This window comes from Amphiura filiformis, chromosome 2 (assembly GCF_039555335.1).
Source record: "Amphiura filiformis chromosome 2, Afil_fr2py, whole genome shotgun sequence".
Classification (NCBI taxonomy): domain Eukaryota; kingdom Metazoa; phylum Echinodermata; class Ophiuroidea; order Amphilepidida; family Amphiuridae; genus Amphiura; species Amphiura filiformis.
Window position 1 is genome coordinate 26,021,287 of NC_092629.1, and position 9,005 is coordinate 26,030,291.

The following is a 9,005-nucleotide window of genomic DNA, read 5'->3' on the forward strand; positions in this document are numbered from 1 at the left end:
ATAAAGAAATAGTTAAGACAACTCAGGATCTCAAGAACTCATGAAATCTGTTCAATTTTTACGGCGTTGGTATTTTAATTGTAAGCACATCCACGTTAGTTATCTCGAGATCCTATTTTCTTGACTTAAAGTCAGGAACTCATGAACTCAAGCCACGCTTGAGTTCCTGACTCTTGACTTCAAGTCAGGAACACAGGATCACGAGATCCTGACTTCATGACTTTAAAGTCAGGAACTCGTAAACTCAAGCCGCGCTTGAGTTCTTGAGTTCCTGACTTCATGATTTTAAAGTCAGGAACTCGTGAACACAAGCCGCGCTTGAGTTCACGACTTCCTGACTTTGAACTCAGGAACACAAGAACTCAAGCGCCGCTTGTGTTCACGACTTCCTGACTTTGAACTCAGGAACACAAGAACACAAGAACTCAAGCGCCGCTTGTGTTCACGACTTCCTGACTTTGAACTCAGGAACACAAGAACTCAAGCGCCGCTTGTGTTCACGACTTCCTGACTTTGAACTCAGGAAGTCACGAACACAAGAACTCGTGAGTTTGTGACTTTAGCACGTGTGTTGCTAGCGCCATCATTTGATATTATATGGATGCATTTAGGCTCTCTCAGCTGGTAGGTGACACCGAACTAAACTCGTCATATACTCGGATATCACTTATTAATTATTTATTTAATCTATTTTTTTTTCATTTTAGCTTAATCATTGTTAATTTAGCAGTTGTGTTTGTAATTGCAATTAGAAACGTAATAAAACATGATTTTAAATATTTATAAATTAATTTTCTCTGAGGACTGGTGGTGTGTTTAATAATCAGGTAATGATGGTCGACGACGACGACGACGATAATGAGGATGATGATGATAATCAATACACAAATGATAAAGAGAAATAAACATGCCTGGCATATAAACTACGTGTATATTTATATTCTATTTTTAAGATGGACAAATTTGACCTCTTGGCTCCTTGCTTTTATGCATGGTAAAAGTCGGGTTGGCCTTGAAGAAAATATATATATTACATGCTGTTCGAATTAAGAAGACATAGTCGGGTTGACCTTACAATGTTTGTGCACTCATAAATTGACCTGTGAACGCATTGGATATAACACATCATACTCCACAACGTCAGGTTAACTTTCTTGTTGAATGGAGGCCTCGAGGTCACTGAACTGTGTCTTTGGAAATTATGTCTTTTTTGGCTCGTAGCAAATGATAGTATAATGTGTATGCGAAATCATAGGTGAGCAGGGTAGATGACATGACACGTGCTCTTTGTTCAAATACCGTAAAACCCCGTCTACAAGGATATACCTAAGAAACGCCCTCAATAAAATTGGTTGCTTGTTGTATTTGGAGTTTGAGCAAATATATACTGGCACTGGGTGGCTATGCATTCCATCTAAGTATGTTGTAACACCAATCAATTGTATTGACATAATAAGGACTGTTTCGTATATCAGGATCGTATAGCTCAATTGATAGAGCGTCAGACTTTGGAACTGAAGACATGCTGAAGAGAGCATGGTCCGGGCACCGGTTCCGTTTTTTCCTTCTCGTTTAATTTTATCTTTTTGACTTGTTCTTTTTATCTTTCTTCAAATCTACCTTTCTACTTTTAATTTTAGGTGTGTTTTTTTGTGTGTTTTTTTGTTTTTTAGTTTTTTATAGTTTTTTTAGTAATTTTGTGGTTTTATAGAAACTAGTAAAAGCATTTATTCTAAATAATAGCGAAACCCACGGTTAGACAGATGTGTTGTAACTACTTGTCTGTCCTCGTCTTTGCAATAAAAACCTATGTTGCACCTTCGTGCCATCCCAATTCTTGAGGAATGGTAGGTAGGGTGCGTTTTTGGCTTAAGCACGATTTTGTTTCTACTTGAAATGAAATCAAAATAAATATTGTTCTGTTGCCACAATTGCAGTTTTTCAATAAAAAAAAAATAGATGAGGAATAATAATTATTCCATATTTGAATCTATTGTCCCATCAAGAATAGAGTGTCTTCAAAAACTTCAATCAATTCATCTGACAAAGGAAACTATTCTGGTCATTCAATTTTGTTTCGCTTGCACCTGTTATATCACAGGCGTTGGTAGAGAAGGCACACTTCTCTTGTCTTCACCGAAGTAGTGATGTAAACACTAACATGATTAATTACCATAGCTAGCAATGGACATACACTATTTTTTGTTCCACTTGAACCCATACTATAGGCTATTCGCTGTCGATGTGACGTAATTAATCGGATTAACTACCATAGCAATTGATGAATACAATTTCGAATATATAGCCCTGCACTTCATCGTTCACGTGGCACCTATGCATTAAACCATAGTTGTCAAAGAAATGCTAATCACTCGCCATGTAAGATTAGTATTTATGAAAAGAGTGGTATTCAATCTATGTTTGGTGACATACGCGGGTGATTAGTGCAATCTGCTTGATGGTAGTTATTGCGATTATTACGTCACTTCGACAGCGAATTGTAGTATAGACGAATCCAACAAGCCAAGTGATGGTCAGAATTTATTCGGGGAGTCGTACGCTGGTGAAGTTGCGTAATTAATCGGATTAATTACCATAGCAATAGGTGAAAACAATTTTGAACATATCGCGCTGCGCTACAAGCAGGTTACACTCTTCACATGTACTGTGTATGTCTGCAATCATAGATTGAATACAATACTGGTCTTTTCAAAGATCTTACAGGTGCAGCATGATATGGTTCAATGAAGAGGTACCGCCTGAACGTATCAGTGTATAACGCGGTATATTCAAAACTTGTTTTCACCTATTGCTATGGTAGTTAATCCGATTATTACGTAACTTCGCCAGCGTATTTGAATAAAACAGGAGGATGTGAGTTCATAAGGGCAATGTCGGGGATTATAGGTCACAATCGATGTGGAGAGATGAGAGGTCCGACCAACAGCCATAGCGAATGGTTCATGTTCAACTAATTCCAGCGGACGGTCTGTGGCTAGTAAGGAATCGTCTTTGACCACATGCGCAGATCTGTCTCGTCAGGAAGATATTTAATATCCCGAATTTATAATAGGCCTATGCCTACCAGTTCCATCGTATAACCGATCTGCTAGAGAATATTTGTTACCATGTTTAATAAATTCGTATTTATCGTATAATAAAATGTAGCCAAATGTATATTATGTGTCACACGGTTTTCTGCTGAACCACTAGCAGGCTATGTTACCACATCTATGACAATGACAAAGGTGAATTTTGATGATTTTTACGATCGTCCGGATGAGCAAATCACTGAATGGGTCTTTAGTTCCCTCCTCTCCTTATCCTGCCAATATTATATGAATCAAAGAAAAATAAAGAAAAAATAAAATTAAACAAGAAAAAAGACAAAGAAAAGAAACAATAAAAGAAAAACAATAGAATAAATTAAACTAAATATGAAAAAAAAATGATCACGAAAGGAGTCTTTAGAAAATGCAAGAAAATATAAATGAAAAGATTGAACAATATTTTGTTTATAAAAGTTTGTGTGACCGTGATGAGGCTCGAACTCACCATCTTCCGATCTAAAGAACCAAAGTCTTATGCCTTGCCAAGTGAGCTATGCTCGTGAGATGCGAAATAAAGATAAAATAATACATTGTATACCTGCTTGTGTCGGTAAATGATTTGCTCAAATTCCATAATGATATAATATTGTGGAGGGCGCTAGCGTGAAATATGCTATCATCACAGTCGCTTCTATTCCTTATAGACGGGTTTCTACGGTATTACAAGTATTAAACATGATTGGCAAACATTAGCGTTTCATATTGCTTGCAACCACCCGGTCAACCCCCTCCCCCCCAATTATTGTTAGAGCCAACACTATTATTGTCCGTCCCTGTCTCAGTATCAAAACAACATTGACTGGACTGTGAGGAGGGGGAGTGAAGATTGCATAGTTAAATTTACTGGAATCCCTCATCACTGCCATCATCATCTTTTTTCATCACCACCATCATCTGACATCATCAGTATTATCCATTATCATCATCATCATCATCATCATCATCATCATCATCATCATCATCATCATCATCATCATCACTGTGATCATTAACATCATCATCATCATCATCATCATCATTACCTGATAATACTAGACACATCATCACAGCAACGAATTTGGGCGATATTCGATACTGCAAACGATCATTTCTGGATCACTTTCGTTCATTTTTCGTTCATTCTTTAAATCAAAATACCGGGCAAGTATGTCGGTAAATGTGTCTATTTTATGTATTTTTTGTGCTAATTTTATTACAAAATATTTGATATCAATCCTAGTTGCACTCCCATTCGAGTATATGACCGGGTATATGACAAGTTTAGTTCGGTGTCACCTACCAGCTGAGAGAGCCTAAATGCATCCATATAATATCAAATGATGGCGCTAGCAACACACGTGCTAAAGTCACAAACTCACGAACTCAAGCCGTGCTTGAGTTCTGTGTTCGTGACTTCCTGAGTTCAAAGTCAGGAAGTCGTGAACACAAGCGGCGCTTGAGTTCTTGTGTTCCTGAGTTCAAAGTCAGGAAGTCGTGAACACAAGCGGCGCTTGAGTTCTTGTGTTCCTGAGTTCAAAGTCAGGAAGTCGTGAACTCAAGCGGCGCTTGAGTTCTTGTGTTCCTGAGTTCAAAGTCAGGAAGTCGTGAACTCAAGCGCGGCTTGTGTTCACGAGTTCCTGACTTTAAATCATGAAGTCAGGAACTCAAGAACTCAAGCGCGGCTTGAGTTCACGAGTTCCTGACTTTAAAGTCATGAAGTCAGGATCTCGTGATCCTGTGTTCCTGACTTGAAGTCAGGAAGTCAGGAACTCAAGCGTGGCTTGAGTTCATGAGTTCCTGACTTTAAGTCAAGAAAATAGGATCTCGAGATAACTAACGTGGATGTGCTTACAATTAAAATACCAACGGCGTAAAAATTGAACAGATTTCATGAGTTCTTGAGATCCTGAGTTGTCTTAACTATTTCTTTATTTTGATATCTTTACTTTGTCTTTATTTCAAACTGGCTAAGTCAGGAACACAAGAAGTCGGGATTTGTGATCACAAGATACTGACTTCTTGCGCTACAAAGCAACCCGCATGGCCCTTAGTTACTTCCGTACTTTTGGTTCCTATAAGAGCGTGTTTATAGTGAGCCAGATTATCGGTATTTAGCTGGACTGCCACGCAGTCTATATTTGTTTATGTTTTACTAACCATTGCAAATCTAGACTACGCGGTATATAGATGAGGTGACATGTGTTTACATTTGATACGCCCTCTGTTGGTCTGTGATCAAAACTGTCGGGCAAAAAACACGTTTACATGGAAGAAGTTAATTTTTATTCATTAACTTTGGTTTCAAAGCAAATAATACAAAAAATGGTATCAATCTTGTTTATAAATGCATCAATCTATATACATAATATCACACAAAACTTCAATTATTCGCTAAATGCGCTGCGCTTAAACGCGAATAAAACATTTTCATACGCGCTGCCGCTGTTTCCCTAAACATAATAAATACACACAAAAACAACATTCACATGGGATATGACGCCTTGTCGCAGCAGCTCCTCCCGTAAAGACCAAAGAACGGGCTTATCGAGAAAAGGGCTCAATTAACTATAAATATGCATAGGCCCTACATTGAACCGTGAAACCGTTTAAACAATTCTCTAAATGTTAAAGCAAATAGTGAAATCGCAACTGCTCTCATTCTAAAGAGAAAACTTCTACATGATCTGATACAAGACATTAATCCATGTAGGCCTAATCACGTATACGAGCTTGAAGAATATCTTCAACACAACCGAATCTTTGGCATATTGTGAACGCAAACACTTTGCTACTTCACGACCTGACTGAGCCGCCGCATAATCATATTCCTCCAGATCTTGAGCTATTACTATAGGAAAAAATCCTTCAAAATTCCAGCATGCAGCACGCAATAATGTATATATATAACAACTAGCCTATAGCTTTCTAAATAGGCCTACACGTGTGTTCCTTTATATAACATTACTACCTCAGAAATATATTTATGAATGAGAACCCGCAAAACCTTAATTGATGTGAAGAATTAAATCCTTGCCTACTTAAAACCTTATTTGTTACTCTCTGCAATTGTGAAGAGCATCATTAAAAATCTGAATACCGCATCTCTTCAAAGCTTAAATTCCGCTGAAGAAACCTGCTAAAAGCAAAACGTCCTAAGGCATTATACGTATGCTATTCATCTCCATGAAATTTTTTGCCGGATGCTCTTTAGCAAACCAATTTCCAAGCCAAAAACACTGCTTGAAATCTCCATGGCTTATTAAAGCTTAGTATTAAAGATATCAACATCATAATGCCAATTGCCATATTTTAATGCGTAGAACACTGATGATTAGGCCTATGTTATCGAAGTGTTATTAGTATGACTCGGATGGCCGGAACGGTAACGACAAAAAAAGGAAAGACACGATCAGTCTACTCAAGAGAATAATACAATTTTTTCGAAATTCGCACAGGTGAAGTCATTGCGAATAGCTGCAACAGAATACGAAACCAAAATGGGGAACAGCTTAGTAGCGGATTTGTTGACTAGTTGAAATCACAGCGTGCATATTGATGCCTGAATGCCAGTATATTCGTCTTTAAATATCTATTGATCTCTGAATCGTTAGATTTCTGGCCGACAATCTTAAACCTCATGCTGCTATATCAATTTTGGATTGCGCCTTGACTTGCTAATAATGTATAGGCCTATATATATATAATATGAACGGCCTTCAGCTGATATTAGGCCTATTTATGATTATCTTCTCAACACTAGGCATCTTTGTGCGCTTACAAAACGATTTTTTATATCTTGTTTCTTTTTAAAGAAACATATCTACTCAGATCTACTCTCACTCGGAGTATAAATTTCATTATTCCTTATATATCGATTACGATAAGTATACATGCTCTGTAGACGTCTCTTAGAAAACATCCCGAACAATAACTATTTCCATTTTGTAACGAATTTATAAAGACCGTTACACCGTGGTTCCTCTTGGGAACTCGTTCATGACCTTCGTAGCCAATAGACATAATTGCGCTTACCAATCAGTAACTCACGATTAAGCTTTGGTTCATCTCATGAACACATTCATGCCATTCGTAGCCAATAAACTTAATTATGCTGTCTGATCAGAAATCATTACTCATGATTAAGCTCTGGTTCCTCTTAGGAACTCATTCATTCATACTTCAGCAATGGAAATTCCTCTTTCCATTTAAGTACTCATTGCGCTCCGGTTCCTCTTAGGAACACACGTATTCGGGGCATTCTCAGCCAGTGGATGAAACTACCGTGTTCAGTCAGAATCTCATATTTACGCTCTATTTCCTCTTAGGCACTACTACGTAGCGTTCAGTGCCAGTTTTTACAAGTCCAATGTACTTTCCATAACTCATAATTACGCTCTGGTTCCTCTTAGGAACGCAATCATGGTGTGTACAACCAATGGACTATTAATCCCGCTGTCCATTCAGGCTCTCATAATAACCTCTGGTTCCTTTTGGGCCGCACTCATGGCATTTACAGCCAATATTCTGCCAATGAACTTTTAAATCCGCTTTCGAATCATGTTTTACCCTCTGTTTTAGCTTCATAGCATTTAAAGGCCCTTTCAGTGATTTCACAGGAACATTTAAAAAATGGAAATTTGTCAGAGTTGCTTAGAAATAAAGAATAAGTCTACAGAATTTCATTAAACCACTTTTCCCTGAATACATCGACAAATTAGTCAAAAAACAGAAGTTTTAGAAAGGTTTTCTACTTCAACTCAGATCGACTCGAGAAAATCGAGATTTTCGTACAGTGCGCCACCAATCGACTGGAAAAACTTCCTAGTCCAGTGTTTCTAACACGGGGAAGTAGAGTCTAAATTGATTTAAAACAGACGCTTAATTTTTGTAGTAGAAAACAAAATAAGCAATTAAACGTCACCGAGGCAAACTAACGGTCAATTCAAATATGAAAAACAGTTAAAATTGTGTATTTTGTTTAAAATAGTAGCTACTGATGTAATAAGTAGTAGAAACAATACGCAACGCGTGTTGGTACGTGGAGAGTGAGCTTCTTTCGATCTTGAGTCGGACTTTTGTACTGTCAGTATCAAAAGTCCAGAATCATGCAAATGCTTTATTTTGTCTAAAATACACGGCTTTCGACCGAACCACTAGCAGGCTATGTTAGCACATCTATGCCAATTACAAAGGTACCAAAATCTGAATTTTGATGATTTTTACGATCATCCGGATGAGCAAATCACTGAATGGGCCTTTAAATTCAAATTTAAATTCAGTGGACATAATTACTCTGTCCGCTAATCTCCCTGTTTCGTTGACAATTAACATTACCCTTGCATATAATCAAGTATGCCCGACCCATTTCTCTGGCTCCTCTTAAGACCTCAACTTGGTTACCATTATCAACGCTTCTCGTTCCATAATAACTAATTACCGAATTTTCCTTTAAAAAAATCATTATTTTACGCCAACTCCTTTCTGGAACTCAACTAACTTCAGAAAACCCGATGTTTCATTCATATTATATTAATATAGGCAGTCTCAAAAAGAGAACCATTACCGAATATACCTGGAAAGGCATACATGAACACCTTTTCAATAATTCTGATTTTGCGCTCATGTTTCCTCTTAGAAACACATTCGTGATATTTATATCCAGTGAAAACAGCATCACTGTCCGTTCTGTCTTAATCCGAACTACTATATTATGTGCTATACTATAATACTAAACGGAAACGGGCCACCGCGTAACTGCGCTTGAAAGAAAAAACTACCATTTCTCCCTTAACCAAGATTGCCCTTAACTTATGTATGACATTAATGACGGGACCGCACTTAGCCCAAAGCACAGATATTAGGCCTATGCTATGCGAACTAGACTGAAAAGCCTAATTGTAACAGATTACCAGATAG